This window comes from Heliangelus exortis, chromosome 2 (genome assembly GCF_036169615.1).
Source record: "Heliangelus exortis chromosome 2, bHelExo1.hap1, whole genome shotgun sequence".
Lineage (NCBI taxonomy): Eukaryota > Metazoa > Chordata > Aves > Apodiformes > Trochilidae > Heliangelus > Heliangelus exortis.
The window spans coordinates 2,233,436-2,254,534 of record NC_092423.1 but is presented as its reverse complement, the minus strand read 5'-3'; positions in this window follow the sequence as shown (position 1 = coordinate 2,254,534).

Sequence of the window (21,099 nt, the reverse complement as noted above, 5' to 3'; positions counted from 1 at the left end):
TTTGTGGAAAAGGGGACCTAGATGGGACTTTTTAGTCCCACTAAAAGCCTACAGTCTGAGTGTAAAAAACAAGAAGTGGAGAGGACTCAGATTTATTGAGATGAGGAGAGAGAAACCTTCTCCATCACCACTGCCAAACGTTGAATTTGAAATGCTGTTTCATTACTTCAGTGAAGTTTGGGTTTACAGAACCAGACTGGACTTTGAAAGATCGTCTGGTCCAACCTTTTGTGGAAAAAGGGGACCCAGATGGGACTGCTTAGCATCCTGTCCCTTCTCACCTTCAAAACCTCCATCATCAGGCACCCTACACCACCCCAGGGTAGATTGTTCCAGTGAGCAGTCGTTCACATTTTAAAGAATTTGCCTGTGAAAGTAAAAAAGGACCCTTAAAAAGTCCACCACACCCACCCAGCTCTCTCTAAATGGCAGCATCAGTGCTGAGATCATATGGAAAAATTACCAGAAGTCTTTAAGACAGTCCTTGTGGATGGATTTGTTTGTTTCAGTGGAAACCAGAGCTTGTTTCATTACTTATCTCCATTTCCTTTCCTCTTTCTGCCCAACACCTGCCCAGTCACCCAGGATGCTGAGATTTTCAATTTGTCACAGCGTGGTTTGTCCCATCTGTCACCAGTCCACCATCAACTGGTTCCCTTCACAACCTTTCTGGGAATAATTTTTTCTTCTTGAACACCAAGTAATATTGCTGGCACAGCCCAGAAATGTTTGGGCTTTCGTTACAAAAAGAGGATAAATCTTCAAGTTGTCTCCAGACAACTCTTAAAATGTAATGTAGACAGAGACAGACTGAGGGAATAAATGGTAGGACCAGGAGAGGAATATTCTCTGCATTGAAGTTCCAAGATATAACCTACAACTTCAGTGAAAAGATTACATTTCCACTAAATAAGTAGAGTTACTCTAGTACTGACAGTTCTTAGGAACTTTAATCCATCAGTTATCTTTAATAACTTTAATCCTTCCCTTCATAAGGGAAGGGAGACAAAAGCCCATGGGAAACCATGAACAAACCTCAATGGATTTCCACAAGGAGTCTGGAAATGTCTTCTCCAAAGACCTCTGAAATCCCTGGAAAAAGCCTGAGGCATCACACTGCAACAGGAATGAAAAAAAAATAGAAAATACTGTATTTGATTTTCTCATCCTTCTTTTCCAAGATTGAAACATCAAAAGTACTGTTAAACCCAACTTTTTCTATGCATTTTCACTGAAAGATTCTAGGATAAAATTTCATTAGCCCAAGAACTGAGGTGTCTTGTGGAAGGCTTGTCCAGAAACCCCCCCAAATTCTCAGTTCTAGTTCACCCTTTAGACACGGGACCCTTCCTCAAATCCTGATTTATCTGATTAAATTTTTTAGGAGGGCAAGAATTTCTTGATTAAAGCACAAATCATTAAATCCCTGGATTTAAATTTAACAACATGCTGTCTGAAGGGTTGTCATGGGCTTAAATATATCCCAAGCCAGGCTGGAGTGATAACTCCCAAGCTGCAGAAACTTGGAAACTTTTGGAGTTAAAACTGGTGGCTGCTACAAGCAACTGTTAAGAAGTCCTGGTTCTGCTAATGAACACAGGAACAGCTGTCCTGGGTCAGAAAAAAAAAAAAAAAGGTCAGCTTAGCCCAGCATCCTTTCTATCAAGAGGTCAATGATCTTTTTCTCTTTTCTCAGTTTCTGGAGAAAGGGAACCTCTGATCTCTGTAGGTTGGTGGAGATAGAGACCAGCACATGAAGCCTGGGGCTGATCCACTGATTGGATCAGAAACCTCTGGGAAGTTTCTGAGGGGCTGCCACAGAGGATATATTTGCAGAACTGTGCAGATAAAATATAAAATATTTTTAAAAATATTAATATGAATCCTCTTTCTAGGTAGCTACCATTTCCTAGAGGATGAGGGGCACTTTCTGCTTCGTTGAGGACACAGCCAACCCCATCCCACCCTCAAACTGCTCAAAGTTATCAGTCCTCTGGTGCTGTCCTCTAAAATAGGGTACAAATAATATCTTACTCATTCTGTCAATCTCTCAGCATAAAACTTCATCAGTTTTTTTATCAGGGCTTTATCACTTTTCTTAGTCATTCAGAATGTGCTGCCAAGGCTTTCTCAGTGGACAATAAATGCCTAAAGCAAGTCTCAGCTCTTCCCTTCAGATTTTAAATCCCAGCAACTTGGAAGAAGAGTATTTGAGATGATCCACAAATCCATGCTGATCCAAACCAATCCTTTCCTTGGCCAAGTTACCAGGAAATATGTTCAGAAATCTGTGATAGAGCTTAGGTGTGGGTTTGAGACATCATCTCCTGTGGTGCTGGTGTTAAGGTCTGTGGGAAGGGTTGATAGATGCTTGCTGTGTCTCTCTGGTCTGCTCCAGCTCTGAATCCTTTTTTTTTTTCTTGCACAACAAGACCTTAGCATTGATAACCCAGAGAAAGACCCATTCCTGCCTCCTGAATCTATGTGAGGGCTGAGGATGGCTCCAGTGGAGAAAAAAAGGAATCAGAGCCTTCCAGCTTGGATTTCCTCTCCTTTGATCTGGAAACCATTCTGGAATTTCTGCAGCCTCTAGCATCAACCAAAGCTGCTGCAGGGCTCTTCTGAAGTGGGGTGGATGGATGGAAAACCCCTCGAGCAGTTATTCCACTCCACCAGGCACAGCAAGAGGGCAAGAGCACTGAGGGATGTGCAGATAATCTGGTGTGCAGGCAAGAAGGGAGGGATCAAAGGAAGGGAAGGATGAGCAAAACTGCATCACAAAGCACATTCATGAATTCTTCTGCATTTTGAAGCAAGCACCAAGAGAAAAAAAATGACATTTCTACCAGCCTGATAGCACCCACTGTGTTTCCAGACTGATGGCATTGCTTCCCCATCCCTTTTCCCATCCCAACCCCCTCCCTCCTCTCAGATATAAATAGCCACAGGGCTCTGCTCCTTTTGGACTCCCAGCAAAGAAGTCAAAGCAGTGATTATGGGGGTCAACCCTTTGCATAAACATCTCCTCCTTTTTTTGCAGCTCTGTTTCAAAGGCCTTTGCCCTGTCCCACTGTGAACTGCAGCAGGAAATTCTCCTGAGCTATCTGAGGGCTAATTAAAGGAGCAGCCCCAGGACCCTGTAACCTCCTGAGAGTCCCACAGAACTGCTCTGGCCTCTGTCAATGCCTGTGACAAGGTTACTGCTGGAGAAGGTGGTCAGGGAGATACCCCTGGGTTATAGAGCCTGCTCAAAAGTTCTTAGCTGTAATAAATGGTTTTTTCACCATGACAAGCTAAAGCTCTCTCACTTAGGGCTCTGGGAGCTTCCTGGCAGCTCTTTTGGTAGGACAAATGACCACTCTCTGCTGTTACTGACATCCCCTGGGCAAATTTGGGCAGCTTTAATTAAAAAGAAGTGGGCTTCTTCCTTTGGTTTACATTAGGTGCCCTTTGTGGTGCTCCTCTTATTAAAGTGAGTGGTGCCTGCACTGAAGAAATGTGAGGTGGGGTTTTTTGTTTGGTTGGGGTTTTTTTCTTGTATTTTTTTTTTTTTTTAATGGTGACATGGCTGGAATCACTGACAAATAGACTCGAGGGATTTGAAGGTTTTAAATATCAGGAAACTCTAAAGAAAATGCACTTGGCTTTACAGATTGGTCTACGAGAAATCTGGGGAGGGACTTTTTAGGATGTCAGGGAGTGATAGGACATGGGGAATGGATCCAAACTACAGGAGGGGAGACTTAGGTTGGATGTTAGGAAGAAGTTCTTCCCCATGAGGGTGGTGAGACCCTGGCACAGGTTGCCCAGAGAGGTGGTGGAAGCCCCATCCATCCCTGGAAGTTTTGAAGGGACAAGGTTCTGAGCATCCTGATCTGGTGATCTAGGAGCTGGATGATCTTAAAGGTCCCTTCCAACCCTGAAAATTTGAAGATTCTATAATTTAAGGTGAGACTAATATGCCCTCCAACTCCTGTGTTTTTTGGGACAGGTTCAGGGCTGACATGTGAAAGAGAAGAGAGAATTATGGGGTTGCTGAGCTGCCCTCATGTCACCTGCTTCTCAGCTGATGTCAGAGTTTGGATCCTGTCAATGTTGAGTGGTTGCCATCCACCTGCAATTCCCATTTCTTTGTTAGATTTTTCTCCTTGCTTCACTGAAATCACCTCAGCAATCTTCAGCCTAAATCACGAGGTCTGAGAACTTACTTTTTTTTTTTTTTTTTTTTTTTTTTAATAAAACAAAAATGAATTGCTCGCTGTCATACAAAATCAAGGACTTGCTGAACTCATGGAAAATTGCAATTAAATCATAAACAATAGAATGTAAAGATGCCCAAGAAAGTGGGGGATTGCCCAGCAACAGCCTGAGCTCATTCAGTCCAATCTATCAGTTCCTGGCTCTGCAGGGAGAAGGATGGGAAGGGGAATTAGCAATATTCAGGAGTCCCATGAAGGGACATAAAATTGTGAGAATTAACCCTTTAATAAACAGAAAAGAGGTATTTGTGGGAATTACAAAGGAAAAGGAGGAAATCAGGCAGCAAAGAAGCTGAACTCATCAAATTACCATTCCATTTCCATCGTGGATTTCAGAACATTTCTCTGTGTACTCATAAAACCATCCTGCAACAAGCAGCCCTGAGCTCCAAACTGTTCTGTCCTTTGCAATTGTTATTTTTTGAGTTCCAGAGCAGCTTTGGATGAATGATCATTCTTGACAAATTCTCTTTTTACTCCATGTGCCATGCATTTTCATGGTTTATGAGTGGCTTTGGTTTGTGAGTTCGAATAGGCAAGGACAAAAAAAAAAAAAATTGGTTCCTTTTCCAGCTAATGAAACTTACCTAGCTAGGCAAAGTTTCATTATTAGAAGGCAAGTGAGCTCACCTCAGCTGTTAAATCTTAAGCCACAGAACTGATTTTATGATTTTATCTTCCTGATAATGTGTTGACATTCCAGATTTTTAAGTTTTCTGCTGGATTTATTTTTTTTTTTCTCTTTTGCTGGTGAATGTAGCTTGCTTCTTCCTCTTCTCCCAGATTTTGCACTGATGAAGAACTGTTTCAAAAAAAAAAAAAACAAAAAAACAAAAAAAAACAACCAAAAAACCCCATCCTGTAGTTAGGTAAAATCTTTTCCAGCAAAATCATAACATGAGCAGGGACAAAATTTGAGTTTATTCCTTCTGCTCAAAGAGAAAAAAGGAGTTTGTAATCAATGCAGTGATATTGTGGCTTTTAGTTCATAAAGGACTTGAAAAGGGCTCAATGAACCTTAAGTTTTATTCCCTGCTGTACTTCCAGCCTGCTGGATAACCCCTGAGTAGACACAGCAATAGTGCTTCATTTCCCCATGAAATTCCAATTGCTTCCTTAAATTTCTTCCATCTATCCAATCCTATGAGATGGAAAGTACCATCAGAGAACCAACTTTCCCTCCTCCCATCCTTCCATCCTTCAGTCTTTCCTTCTTTCCTACTTTGAGTCTTTTGTCCTCCATCATCTTTTTGTTGGCACAGCCCAGGGCTTTGTATCTGACTCTGAAATCAGCAATGGGTTCAAGTCATAGCAGGGGAGGTTCAGGTTGAATATTAGGAAAAATTTCTTTACTGAAAGAGAAGCCAAACCTTCAAAGGTCTTCAGAGAAGACCTTTTTGATCACCTGCCTCTAACTGCCTTGGTGGATGGCCAGATCTTCTGTCTACATGGTGGCCTCTCCCCATCAATAGATACACTTGGATCACATCAGAGCACTTGATCGCTTGCAGGAAGTTCCCCAGGAGGGTCCAATGTGTGACTTGCTATGGTCAGATCCAGATGATCCTGGTGGCTGGGGAATTTCTCCTCGAGGTGGAGGTTATACATTTGTACAGGATATTTCAGAAACCTTTAACCATGCTAATGGCCTTATGGTGGTTTTGAGAGCTCATCAGTTGGTAATGGAGGGGTACAACTGGTGCCACGATCAGAATGTAGTAACAATTTTCAGTGCTCCAAGTTACTGTTACTGTTCATAGAATCATAGAATAGGCTGGGTTGGAAGGGACCTCAGAGATCACCAAGTCCAACCCTTGATCCACTCCCGCTGCAGTTCCCAGCCCATGGCACTGAGTGCCACATCCAGGCTCTTTTTAAATATCTCCAGGGATGGAGAATCCACCCCTTCCCTGGGCAGCCCATTCCAATGCCTGATCACCCTCTCCAGAAAGAAATTCTTTCTAATGTCCAACCTAAACCTCCCCTGGCACAACTTGAGACCTCTTGTGCCCTCTTGTCTTGCTGAGAGCTGCCTGGGAAAAGAGCCCAACCCCCCCCTGGCTCCAACCTCCTTTCAGGGAGTTGGAGAGAGTGATGAGGTCTCCCCTGAGCCTCCTCTTCTCCAGCCTCAACACCCCCAGCTCCCTCAGCCTCTCCTCATAGGGTCTGTGCTCGAGTCCCTTCACCAGCCTGGTTGCCCTCCTTTGGACCTGTTCGAGGACCTCAATATCCTTCTTGAACTGAGGGGCACTGTTGAACTGTTGTGGCAACCAGGCTGCAATTATGGACCTTGCTGATACTCTGAAATACTCCTTTTTGCAGCTTGATCCAGCACCACGCAGAGGTGAACAGCATGTTACTCATCACACCCCAGACTGCTTCCTGTAAAGAGATTTTAGCCCTGTACAGTATTGCCATGAACCAGACATTGACCTGAAGAAAGTGGGAAGAGCAGCAACAGTAACTGCAACGTGTCAGAAAATATTTAACATTCAAACTTGTTTTCACATGGAGCAAAAGAAGTGCCATATTCAAATACAAAGCCTCTTGTTGTCAACAACACTTTAGAATGAACCAGTTCATTGCATGCTGAAGCAATATTGTTGGTCAAAAAAACCAGTTTCTGGCATAGCACTATTTGTAGTTACTTTTGATTTCTCTGAGAGACTGCAAATAATAAGATGTAGACATTAACACCTCGTGAATACATTTAACTTTCCATTTAGCTGTAGCTTTATTCAGCATGACTGTAGATAAGGGTAGCAGCAAACAATCATTGAAGCTCAAAGAACATTTTTAAAATAAGTACCAAGGCCTCATATTTGTTCTGAAACTGTTTTATTTTCAGGGAATACTGTTTAATTTAATTGTATTGTATTGATTTTTTTTGAACAGGCTGCCCAAGGAGGTGGTGGAATCCCCATCCCTTGAGGTGTTCAAAACCCACGTGGATTCAGCACTTCAGGACATGGTTTGGTTGGCTGTTGGTGTTGGGTTTGGGGTGTTGGGTTGCTGGTTGGGCTTGATGATCTTAGAGGTCTTTTCCAACCTTAATGGTTCTGTGATTCTGCAAACACAATAAACCCAGAGAGCAAATGTGAAATGGCAGTGAATAGGATCCCTTATTTCCCCTTCTTTGTATGTAAGTTAAAATATTTAATCCAGTGCTGATAGGTCATTAGAACATCACTGAAAGGGATCAGTACCTGTGAAGCTCTTACTTTTTTGTGAAAATATTTAAAGCAAAGCAAAATAGAAAAAAAAAATTAGAACATCACTGAAAGGGATCAGTAACTGTGAAGTTCTTACTTTTTAATGAAAATATTTAAAGCGAAGCAAAATAGAAAAAAAAAATTAGAACATCACTGAAAGGGGTCAGTAGCTGTGAAGTTCTTACTTTTTAATGAAAATATTTAATGCAAAGCAAAATAGAAAAAAATTATTTTTTTATTATTTATTATCTTCACACACTTAAATGCCTCTGTCTAAACTCAGTCATCCAAGGCTACATCACAATCACTAGGAAAATGAGGATATACACCATCCACAGGGATTTATCATCACTCTCTAAAGCCCTGCAAAGCCTCAGGACAGAAGAGTCATCACATTTCATGTAGTCCTAAAAGCTGAGGAAGACCTAAAAAATTGATCACAGTGAGAAACTCCAAAGGTTCAGAAGGGGTGAAATGTGGGACCAGGTTTGCTGAGGAGCTGGATTCCAGGCAAACATCTCAGGTAGGGTTTCAGTTGTCTCTGGCCATCAACTCCCTCCCTATATTGGGCATCTGGATGAAGAAGAAGCCTTTATGCAAGCATCACCTCATTATCCAGCACATGATAGATGCCCCACCATGGAGCTCTGCTTGAATTTCCTACAAGCCATAGTAACTCAGGAGTAACTCCATTGACACTTTCATTTATTGACCATTCCCAGCCAACAGTGCCCTGAAAATTCAGTTTTCACTGCTGCAACAAAACATACAGCTCACTTAGAGACAGTTCTTGGAAAGCTGACACGAGTGTACTCAATAAAACCCCAGAAATTGTTTGACTTTGGTGGCACAGCCCATAATGACCCATGATTTATTCCTGGCCCACTGGACAAAAAGTAATGGGAGGGTGGTGAGTGAACACCAAGAGATCCAGATTGCAAATATTGTCCCTGCAGATGAAGCAAACATTAGTCAAGAATTAAAAATAAAACACCCCGTGAGCAAACACCTCCATTTGATTCACTTTCTAGGAAAAAGGACTCCAGGTTTCCACTTTTTCCCCATTTTGCACCAAAGTGGTCCCTTGGTCCTTAGCCAATCTGCACCTTTTATGATGTCCGAGAATTGATTTGCTCAAAGTTCTACATTTCCCTCATTAAACAGTATTAAAAAGGTGAAGTCAAACCCACAAGACCACACACGTTGGCATTCAGACATTAAATACACTCTGCACAGCTGGCATCAGCACATAAATTAATGTTTGCTCCCATCTAGTGGCTGGGAGTAGAAACTTCATATAGGAAAAACATGTAAATACATTTTGCAGTGAGTTGTGGGTAAGATAAAGAATTTTTTTCCCTTCTTGAAGCTGCACGGTTTTGTGGCTGGCCTGGGTTCTTCCCAATGCAATGAATGCAGTTCAATATTTTGATTTAACCTTTAATCCACGGCCTCATCTCTGCACCACTTTTGAGTCACCATGGCTGCTGCTCTTGGACAAAATCCAAAGTTTAAGAAAGGGCTGAATAATTTCATGATGTAAGAGTTGTGTCACAGAGGATTTGCACCTGTGCCAGCAAGAGGACTGGTTTCCATGAAGAGATCTTATGTAGGTCTGTGGTTTTACTGGAAAGGCAGCAGAAGACTCTGTTTAAACCTTGTTTTCCTTCTTAGACTTCCCTGTGACACTGAACAGTTTTATAGAGATGATAAAATGTCTTTGTGTACCCAGATGAGTGTGAAATTCAAACCCTTCAGTTTAGATGCCTGACTCCAAAAGACAAAAAAAAAAAAAAAAAAAAAAAAAAAAAAAAAAAAAAAAAATTAAAAAATCCAGGCACTTACCTCCCCAACCAAGGTTGAGAATGGGCATAAACCTCAGAGAGTTCTTTGGAATATTCAGCTGATGAAATATCAAACCCTTGCATTTCATGAGCTAAAATGATCCTAAAATCTTAAAATGATCCTAAAACTCAGTTGATCCCCCTGACCAGATCTGCAGTGAACAGGATGTGTTCTGAGAGCTCTTGCTCAGGAGCTGCTGGGATGCAATTTAATTACCCAACCATGGATGAATGACAACATCTGAGACCCCTGGGTTTCAGAGAGGTCCAGAGGGGGCTGACAGATTGGACACAGGAACCACGAGGTGTTGTGAACATCCAGGAGCATTAAATGGGTTCTGTCAGGATGTGCCAACTGCCACTGAACCTTTACATTTAGACAAAATTAGCTTTATTTTAAACTGCAAGCTAATTTCTATCTCAGGTTACAGCTGAGTAATAGGGAACAGTCTTGGCCTGTCCCTCGGCATCAATGACTTTGTCATGGCAACATCTGTAAAAACTGTGAGGCAGTGAATATGCAGAAACCTTGGAGCTAAACAAGGGAAGGCACCTGTTCTGTCATAGCAGAGCTGCAGAATACAAAAAAACTGATTAAAATATTCCATTATTTCATAAAATAATACAATGGTTTAGGTGGGATGGGAATTAAAGATCATCTCCTCCAACCTCCTGCCACAGGCAAGGATTCCTCTCATCCAGCTCTCAGTAAGATAAGAGGGAATGGTCTAAAGCTCTGCCAGGGGAGGTTTAGGTTGGATATTAGGAAAAAATTCTTCCCAGAGAGGGTGCTCAGGCATTGGAATGGGCTGCCCAGGGAGGGGTTGGATTCTCCATCCCTGGAGGTTTTTAAGAAGAGACTGAATGTGGCACTGAGCGCCCTGGGCTGGGAACCATGGGGGGAGTGGATCAAGGGTTGGACTTGGTGATCCCAGAGCTCCTTTCCAACCCAAGTGATTCTGGGATTTATCCATCCCAGGTTGCTCCAAGCCTCCTCCAGCCTGGCCTTGAACACCTCCAGGGAGGGGGCAGCCACAGCTTCTCTGGGCAATCTGTTCCAGAGGCTCAGCACCCTCCTGCTGAAGAACTTCTTCCTCAGCTCCAGCCTGAACCTCTTCTCCTGCAGTTTCAATCCATTTCCCCTTGTCCTCTGGCTGGACACTCTGAGGAAAAGTCCCTCTGCAGCCTTCCTGGAGGTTCCCTTCAGGGATTGGGGGGCAGCTCTAAGGTTCCCCTGGAGTCTTCTCTTCTCCAGGCTGAACAATCCCAGCTCCTCAGCTTCTCCTAGGAACAGAGCTGCTCCATTCCCTGGATCATTCCCTGTGGCCTCCTCTGGACTCATTCCAACAGATCCGTGTCCTTCCTATGGTGGGGACACCAGACCTGGATACAGGATTTGAGGGGGGGTCTCACAGACTAGAAGGGGAGAATCCCCTCTCTTGATCTGCTGGCCACACTCCTCCTGGAAAAGAAATGTTCTGTGGTAAAGAGTACAGGAATGTGGTCAGAAATCATGAAGATCTCATGGATTTCTCTTTCTGCAAAATAATTAATTCTTTTAAAAGAACAGAAATTTCTGAAGGGGAAATTTGCTGCCATTATCTAGACATTTGGTTCTTTCAGTTCCAGGTTGAGAGGAACCTTTTGTTTGATTATTGCATACAAAATATTAGCAACTCTTTGATGTTTTTGTGGTTTGGTTGGTTGTTTGGTTTTTTGTTTGTTTGTTTTTTGGGTTGCCTTTTTTTGTTGTTTTTGTGGGGGTTTTTTTTCAGGATTTTGTGTCTACAGTATATTTGAAATAATGTAGCTAATCCAAAGCACCCAACTGATATTTAACACATCTAGAAGAGCACAATGTGACACAGTTCCTAAGCAAAACATAACAAAAAAAATTCACCTTTCTTTCTTGCTTGAAAAAATTCTATTTTTTTCCTGACGATGCTTTTTTCTGCATCTTCAGAGCTACAGAGATTCTCTGGTCCATTTCTTGTTTGTTTCTTGTTAGAGAGGTATTGGAAGAACAGTTAGATGTTTTCTAAGCCAAGTTTTGTGGAGAACTTCCTAATTGGTTCTTTAATGTGATGAAAAGAAAGACCAATTTATTGAAAGCTTTGAGGTGAGAACTGGCTTTATCCTGTGGAACCTTAACCACCAGAAATGGATGCCTGTGGTCCCAAGCACTCATCTGGGTTTCCTTAATAGTCACTGAAAAGAGAGAGAGGCATCTCAGGCCAACTCTTTTGGCCACCTCTGCCAGGAGAGGATGACTCAAAACCTGGAAGAAGTATCCCTGATTTCCACTGATTGTAGGAGCCTTGATGTTTTGCTCAGAGTAGGTGCTTAAATCTGAGATGGTTGGACTTGGGTGAGGTGATCTTCACCTCTTCTCAGCCTTTGGGGAGGACATGAGTTTGGGGCAATTTGCCATAATTTCTTTTGGCAAGTCATGGGCTTTTTCTACCTGAACTTCACACTTTCTTGAAAAGTAGCATTGGATTGGTGTAAAGCCAAACCCTTTTCACCAGGGGTTCTTCACTTCAGCACATCATGGAAAACTCAACAATATTGCTTTCAGAAAGCAGATTTCTCCCTTCTTCTTAGAAAAGACAGGTTAAGTTCCACTCTACTATTTCTTGGAGCTACTATCTGGAGGTTCCTTCTACAGCTGGAGAGATTTGTTCCTCCTGGCAGAGGTTTAGCACTCAGCATCAGTGCAGATCTTTCTGTGAATTGTCCTCTAGAATAATTTCTCTTGCTCTTATCTTCAAGGATATTATCCATTATTGTCAGTAAACTAAAAGAGACTTCTACAGCTTCCCATTTTTAACATAAGAAGAAAAATATATTGTAGGTAACAGAAGAATATGGATAAGGTCATTATCCAAAGCTCATTATTTATTTTTTCACATCATAGTGATTGGGTCTGGGTTGGTTTTCTTGCTGCTCAGCTGCAAACAAAAGGCTGGAATGTGGGGTTGAGAAGAGTCATGGATGAAGTTCACATAATTCATCCCATTTTCATAGGTAGTCCCTGGCAAATCTCATCAGCATGAAGTTATATTCTGACTTTTTTATTCTTTAATAAGCAATTTTTTTTTTCTCTAGAAGTCAGAGGAACTGTTCTGCAATGTGTGGGTGTACAATAACATCACCTCTGCAACCAAGGGTGCAGAAGCATTGTGAACATATTCAGGATTCCTTTTCTTTGACAATATTGAATTAAACTTTAGAAGCAGGCATCATATTGATGTTGTATACTATAATATTCACAACCACATTATACACCTTGGTCTGGAAATAATTTTCCTCTGTGATTTCAGCTTTCTTTGCTACATAAACCACATTTTACCTGGTGGCACAACTGTGAACAACTTCCCTACCCATTCCCTGCAGCAGATTGAACTTATCTGCCTTGAAACCTGACTTTGTTTGCTGAGGACTCAAATCCTTTGGGTTTGTAACAAGGTGACCAGGTGAAACCTGATGAGCTGAGAGAGACAGAGTGATCTAACACCACCTTTGGGACTTGAAATTAAGACCACCTACAGGTGTCAACTCTTACAGCTTCCTCACATCCAAGGAATTTCTTCTCTCACTTGAAATTTTCTTTTTTTTTTTGGCATTTGAGTAATTCTTGGGTGTTTTCCTGCAACATTTTCATAAGGAGTCTGGATGTATTTAAATCAGGTGAGCTTTTTCAGAATGCCCTGAGTTAAAAACCACTGCTCCCATCCCACAACTTCCTGGAACTCTAGGAAAATAAATAGAGGTGTCTAGTTCTATTTTAGTCACTGTATCTTGCCTGGTTTCCAGATGCTGCTCCAGCAAGGAGTGGGTTACGTGTAGGTTGGGTGAATAACTCTCTAAGGCTCAGTCACCTGCATTAGATGAAGATGGAATTTATTGCCCAAATGCAGATAATTTCTCCCATTTGAGGTAACTTGGCATAGCCAAGGCATTTTCACAGACCTGCCTCCAAGTTTTGATTCACAGGAGGTCCTTTCCCTACTAAAGATGCAGCTGTAGCCAGGAGGATCATCTTGGAGCACCCCAGATGGGACAAGGTGCAATTGTCAAGTCCCTAATTAATATAATCAGTAGAGTCTAGAAAGTAGCTGTGCTCATCTAAAGGAGAATGATTTAGCTAGAACAATAATTTTTTTTCTCTAATTACTGCCTAATCATCTATGAGAAACCCCTGAGCATCCCAGACACCCACAAGACCTGGAAGCTCTGGCACAGGAGGTTCAGGCTATGAATCTCTAGCTGGCATCTGGACAGGCTGTTGAATTCCTGACAGAATTATGTTAGATATCCATGGATAAGCAACTGAATCGTGCCAAAAATCTGCATCCAGTGGGAATTTAAAGCCACATATAGATACAGCTCCCATCCAGACATCTCAACCTGCCTTTACTCTGCAATCTGCATCACATGAAAAATGCTGGAAAATTTACCCCCATTTTCAGGGGGTTTCTCTGCTGGCAAGATTCCCTTGCAAATGTGTCATTTGTTTCCCATTTGAACTTCTCTGGCTTCAGCTTCTACAAATGGTTTTCATTTTGTCCTTTTTTTTTTTTTTTTCCTACCTAGAACACATCATCTGCCAGCACTGTGTGCCTGTAAAGGGGCATTGGTGTTCTAATCAAGTCAGCTGTCAATCTCCTTTCATAGACTGAGTAGATCAGGCTCTAAGTGAATAAATTATTTTCTCTCATCCTCACTTCTGTCTTCATAACTCTTGTAAAACCCAAGAACTGCTGGCAGGAGGATAGTGATTTGTTGATGTGAAGGGCACTGTGTGATTAACAGAACAGAGAGATGAGCAAAAGGAGGAAAAAAACATAAGGTGAGAACATATAGAGGAGAATCAGTTCATATACTGGAGCAGAAATAGTGCAGAAAGACAAGGAAATTAATTATGGGTAAGGCAAACAGGAAGGTCATAAACAGGAGTCCCAGGGCAACTGCAGCAACAGAGGAGAAATTCTCTCCTGGGAAAGGTTTGGAAGTGATTTGCAGCAGTAAGCAAAGAAAAAACTAAGATATCATAGTATGAAAAGTCCAGTGTGTTCATTCTTCAGGACAAAAACTTCTGCTTAGGTGGTCAGCAGCAAAGAAAAGTTTGTGTCACTGTAACCCACTAATACTCCCCAAAAGAAACAGGATTCTCAAGTGGGTCTGTATATTAGTCCTGAGATTATTCCCAGCCTGACACTGATTTTGAAGAGATTCACCTCTACAATGTGTTTCATTATTCTCATTATTTCATAGAATCCTAGAATGGGCTGGGTTGGAAGGGACCTCAGAGATCATCAAGTCCAACCCTTGATCCACTCCCCCGTGGTTCCCAGCCCATGGCACTGAGTGCCACATCCAGGCTCTTTTGAAATGTCTCCAGGGATGGAGAATCCACCCCTTCCCTGGGCAGCCCATTCCAATGGCTGATCACCCTCTCCAGAAAGAAATTCTTTCTAATGTCCAACCTAAACCTCCCCTGGCACAACTTGAGACCTCTTGTGCCCTCTTGTCTTGCTGAGAGTTGCCTGGGAAAAGAGCCCAACCCCCCCTGGCTCCAACCTCCTTTCAGGGAGTTGGAGAGAGTGATGAGGTCTCCCCTGAGCCTCCTCTTCTCCAGCCTCAACACCCCCAGCTCCCTCAGCCCTTCCTCACAGGACTTGTGCTGGATCCCTTCCCAGCCTCCTTGCTCTTCTCTGGACCTGCTCCAGCACCTCAATCTCCTTCCTGAGCTGAGGGGCCCAGAACTGGACACAGGACTCAAGCTGTGGCCTCCCCAGGGCTGAGCACAGGGGCAGAATCCCTTCCCTGGACCTGCTGGCCACGCTGTTCCTGAGCCAGCCCAGGATGCCATTGGCCTTCTTGGCCACCTGGGCACACTGCTGCCTCCTCTTCAGCTTCCTGGCAATCCAGACTCCCAGCTCCCTTTCTGCCACTCTGTGCCCAGCCTGGAGCTCCCCATGGGGTTGTTGTGGCCAAAGTGCAGGACCCAGCATTTTGCTCTTGGAGCTTGAGTAAGGAGGAGGTCTGGGCTATTTCCAAAGGGAATAGAGGGATACTCTGCCTTTTAAAAAGCTCTGCTACTTTAGAGAATTTTTCTTCTTTACAGCCCTAGGAAAGTCCTCTCTGTCCACAGAAAAATAGTTGTTAATAAAAATACCTGAAGTACCCTCTACACCTTTAGCAGGTGGGAGGCAACATTCATCTTATTGCTGTCCATCCTTTCTTTTTATTCATTTTAATTTCATTTTCACTTCTCTGTTTTCCTCTGACTTGAGCTGCAGCCCTTCAGTAGTTTATTCTTATTTTTTTTTTGAAGAAGGTAGTAATAAGTACATTAAACTCCAGTTTCTTTTGCTTAGAAATCGACCAAGCCCACAAAAATAATCAACAGCCTTAAAAGAACAGATGGCAACCTTTAATATATGCAGCAGTCCAGATGCAAGGAATTCTGTAACATTCTTATTTCATTTTATAAGCCCACAAAAGCCCTCTATAAAAATCGACCTTTATTTTTTCCATGATGAAGCCAAAGAGTGCATAAATAGCTTGAGATATACCAGGAGACACAGGGAAGGTGGAGTTTCTTTATTAAAAAACAAACAAAAAACAAGCAAAAAAACCCCAAAACAAGAAAAAAACAAAACAAAACCAATAAAAAACACTCAAAACATTAGTTTGTCTCATTATGGATGTGGATGGATCCACATTATGATGGATTTAAATGTGTCCAAAGCAGAACCTGAAATAATTTCCTGCCAGAACTCAGGACTCTGATGGGCTGAAATTTGGTGAATGTGGGAGTTGGGAAAAATATTGTGGGAGCTTCCTGAGCACTGAATCCATTGGAAATTCCAGGTGAATGCTGCCCAGTTAATCCTTGCAGGTCACTGGGTCTTCTGCAGGGTTAAAAGACAAGGTAAAACCCATCACAGTGGTTCCTGTCGTGCCTCTGTTTCTTTTGTGTAAGAATTCATGGGTAGGGAGTTTATTTATTTATTTATGGAAGGAAAAATGTGAATTATTGAACATGAATATTGATGATAAATCAATATCATAGAGCTGTAGAATCAGAGAATGATTACGGTGAAGGGACCTTAAAAATCATCTACTTCCAACACCACTGCCATGGGCAGGGCCACCTCCCACTTGACCAGGTTGTTCAAGGACTCATCCAGCCTGGCCTGAGAGATTTCCAGGGATGGGGCATAAAATTAAAATCAAATGTATACTGAAATATCAGGAAAAAAAAAAAAAAAGTATCCATCTGTTATAATTTAAAAAAAAAAAGTGGCCACTCTGAGTCAAACCAAATCACTGCAGTCTGTCCTCTGCTCCCACCAGTGACACCCAACAAGTGGTTTAGGAAAGAGAATAGGAAAGAAAGTTTAGGAAAGAGTTTAGGAAAGAGCAGGAGACATGGATTAATACTTCCCCCCAGGACATCCCTTCCTTACACACCTGGATTCAGACACAGAGCTGTGAATTTTGTTGCTGAAGGAGCTACCTGAGCTCCTGTTTGTAGCATCTTTGATGAGTTTTGTTCCCACAAATATAGCTGATAGAATCCAGAGATATTTTTGGATGGTGAAGTGTGTTACAGCAGATTATTCTTCTGCTTGTTTCAGATTTTCTCTTGATATGAGAACAATGATCAGTTCCACAGTCACCTTTCCTACAACACTGTGATGCTGTGACCTCTCCAAGATGTTTCTCCTCCACTTGTTTTCCAGACAGAAAACAACAATTCTGTTTATTCTCTTCTCACATGGAAACTATTCCTTATCTTTTTTTTACATCCATTCTATATTTCTGACAAGGGTCAGAAAGTTGTATTCAAACAAGTAAAACTCACAGACACCACCATCCAGACCTGAGCATGACCAGGTTGTTTTCTTATCTAACCTTTTCCTAACTATTCCTAACAACCTCCTTGCTTTTTTTTTGACACTGATTAACCTGTGAGAATTTTTTTCTTGTATATTTCCTCACAAAGATCATTTTCCTGCATATTAAAATGCTGTAATCTGTCAAATGCTATGGATATTTAACATATGTGGCTATGCTTCTTGTTTCTTTCTTTTTGTTTTTTTTTCTTTAGGGCTTTTGTCTCTTTTTTATTGTTATTTTTTGTGTAGCTGTTAGTGATCCCTACCTTGAAGAGTTTCTTCTGTCACTGGAAAAGTTCATTGTCTTATTTCTTATTTCTTCTCCAGATTATTCAGTAAAACACTAAACAGTAGAGATAGCAGATTCCATCCTTTTGACACTTTGCTGGTAATTACTTTTATCCACAAATTATTTCTTTCACTCTGAATATTCCACTTTATGGATATTGTTTCCCTCTTTGCTACTTACAATTAAAAAAAGAAAAACAAAACTGAATTTAGCTGACATTTCAGAGCAAAAATCTGGATTTTTCTCCTCTAATCAGTTGTTTCAGATGTAGAGACATCTTGTCAATACAGGTGCTCCCCATGGGATGGTTTTATCTGCTTTTTTTAAAGAAGGATGCTGAGGAGCTCTTTAGGAAAATTTTAGGAAAATTTAGGAAATTTTGCATCTTCCATAACTGCAGACTTTGAAGAAGGAACTTTTAGTTATCAACATAAATGTGAGACCCAGGCAGGATGGAGACAAAGAGGAATGGAGAAATACAAGGTGAGACCACAGCTTTGCCTCAGCTTTGCTGCCCCAGTCCTGAGCAAACTGGAAAAGATACCTTGAAAAACACCTCCAGAAAAAGACTGAAAAATATCTCCAGAAATCTCAGCAAGTGTTTTATCAGAGAAACAAGAGGCAGGGGAAAAAGTTCTCAGGATGGAGAAGTGTAGAGAGAAAAAATAATAGGGAAAGAGAAGAGCAAAAGGCACTTCCAGGGATGGGGCATAAAATTAAAATCAAATGGATAAAAAAAAAAAAACAAACCAAAAAAAAGGTATCCAGCTGATACAATGAAAAATAAGAGTGGCCACTCTGAGTTTAACCAAATCACTGCAATCTGTCCTCTTGCTCCCACCAGTGACACACAACAAGTGGTTTAGGAAAGAGTATAAAGAGCAATAAAAATTCATTTTGTTTCAATTCCCACTGAAAATCCAAAGCATTATGGTAAAGGATGGATTATTAGGAAACTTGGAGCTGAAAAAGTAAGATTTTATCCTGCCCTTTCCCTTCATGCATCCCAGATGGAGTGCCTGGAAAGACTGACTGACAAAATGTATTTATAGTTTGTGCTGATTTCTTTTTGAAATTCTTGCAGTATTTATGAGCCCTGTTTATCAGAGCTCAGGATAATTTTACTGCCAAGACAAACTTTCCAGTCCCCTTCTGATTTCTGATTTTTTCACCTCTGTCTTCCTCTCTGATGCTGAATTTCCAAAGGCAGTGGTGGAAGGTGAGCAAAGCTTTATTCTCATATTTGATGGAGACCACACTCAAATCCAAAAACTGCAGAGCAAACTCCAGCATTATCACCCACAGCTTTTCTGCCTCTCTGTGGGATTTCTGAGAGAATTATTGGTAAGTCTTGAAGCTTTGTTGTTTTAATGAAAAATATTTGTTCAGGAAGGCTTAAAGACATGGATGCTTAGACATGTAGGACTTCTGGACACATGGGAACTCTCTCCAGGGAGTATTTTGTCTGCCTGCCTCCATTTAGATCCTACTAATGTTCCAATTTCTTCCCTTATTTTCCTTTTTCTTGATGTTTCTGGGTTTTTAATGCTGATTTTTTTGGGTTTTGTTGGTTGATTTGCTTGTTTGGTTGTTTTTGGTTTAAATCCATCAGCAGACATGACACAAAACAACACCATGACTCAAAAAAAATTATGGGGCTAGGGCAGGTTTTCTATCAGAGGCTTTAATTATTGAAGGCAATAATTATAAAAAAATGTTACTCAATCATGAATTCTTATAAACAAATGCATCAGATACATTGACCTGAAGTCAAGTTCTTTTCCACCAGTGAGTTTTGCCTTCGATTCATGGGGAAATGTGTCATGGGAAAGGGAAAAAATGGAAAGAAAATGAAGTGAAGAGGGTTCAGAACAGACTTCAGTACATGAGAGCAAGGGGTGAGTTCTGTTGGTTGGACACTTGGAGTCCTCCATGCCTCATCTGTTCCTCCTGTTATGGAGTGGGAAGATTTAACAGCAATGCAACCAGAAACTCCAGGAAATATGTTTGCTACCTGCTTTTGCTTCTGAAGATATCAGCTCAGATCTTCCAGGGATGAACACGAGCTGAAATGGAATAAAGTTGGCAGAATCTGAGTCGATGCCAGGAGGTGTCCCTTTTAGTGTTTATTTATTATTTTTTTTTCCTCAGGCATAGTAGGTTTTTGCATGGCTTTTTTTTTCAACTGAGGAGTCACCCATGGGCTAAAGAAATGTCTTAGCAGCAGGTCTCAGGTGTGCTCCAGGGAAAGCAGGACCATAAAAGTGGTCGTGAGGGATGTGAAGACAGCTCCAAACCTTAAATTTATATCTCCCAGGCTGCCACGGTGCATCTGTTTTCTATTTGGCCTTGCATGCGTGGTTATTTTTTTTTGTTTTAAGTTGACATTTTAGAAAAATTGGAACATTTTGTAATTTCCCTCCATGCAGATGTACAGGCAGGAGAGGTCTCTTCAGCTGGGAACTTGTGCTCAGCTAGGAGAGAACAATTTTCTCCATATAAAAGGGTGAACCTGAACCTGGCCTTGGAGGCTGAGGGCAGGCTCAAAGCTCAGATATTATTTAAGAGAAAGGAAGGAAAAAGAAAACAACTCATTTACAGCTTCATTGGATGGCTTGAAATGCACATCTTTTGGCTGGCAGGGTTTGCAGAGAGCCTTGAAGAAGAGCAACTGGAGTTCTGGGTAGTTCCTCTCCCTTCTCCAACTTTATCTCTTAAGAAGAAAAACCTTTGATCTGATTTGCACTCTTTTAATCCAGAGAAGACCTCTCCCAGTGTTTGTAGGTGACCAAAACTTGTTGGGAGGAATTCCAGCAGCAGAAATGAAGGTTGCCACCACCTGAAGGTCAAGCATTATTAACTGATAGTCATAATGGGCTGTAATTTCAGATTCCCAGGGAGCTGCCCAGTTTGCTCACTGCTTCCTCCTTTTCTGCCTTGACTTGCTAGCACATGAAGAGAAAAAATAATAGTAAAAGGTATTGAGAAAAAAAAAAAAAAGATCCGAGCGAAAAAATTCCATCTTTCACATCAGATTTAGTGAGTGGTGAAAAAAAAGAAGTGAAAAGTCATCTTTCTCTATCCTTAACTCCAAAGGGAGTTTTTATAAATGTTCTTTTTTCTGGAGGAGCTGGTTACTGATTTTCTGGCCTGGATCAGGGACACTGTGGCTGGCAGGGCCAAGGAGGGGATTTTACCCTTGGTGCAGCACCTTGAATATTTTGTGTGCTTTGAGGCATCACAGTATGGGAAGGACCTGGAGGTGCTGGGCATGGAGAGAAGGGCAACTGGGCTGAGTTAGGGGTCTGGAGAACAGGGTTTAAGTGGAGAGGCTGAAGGAGCTGGGGCTGTTCAGCCTGGAGAAGAAGAGGTTGAGGGGAGACTTTGTTGTCCTCTACAACTCCCTGAAAGGAGGCTGGAGTGATGCTGGGGTTGGCCTCCTCCCCAGGGAGAAGAGGAAATGGGTTTAAGTCGAGCCATGTGAGGTTCAGATTGGATATTAGGAAAAATTTCTTCACTGAAAGAGTGGGGAAGAATTGGAACAGGTTGCCCAGGGAGGTGGTGGAGTCACCATCCCTGGAGGTG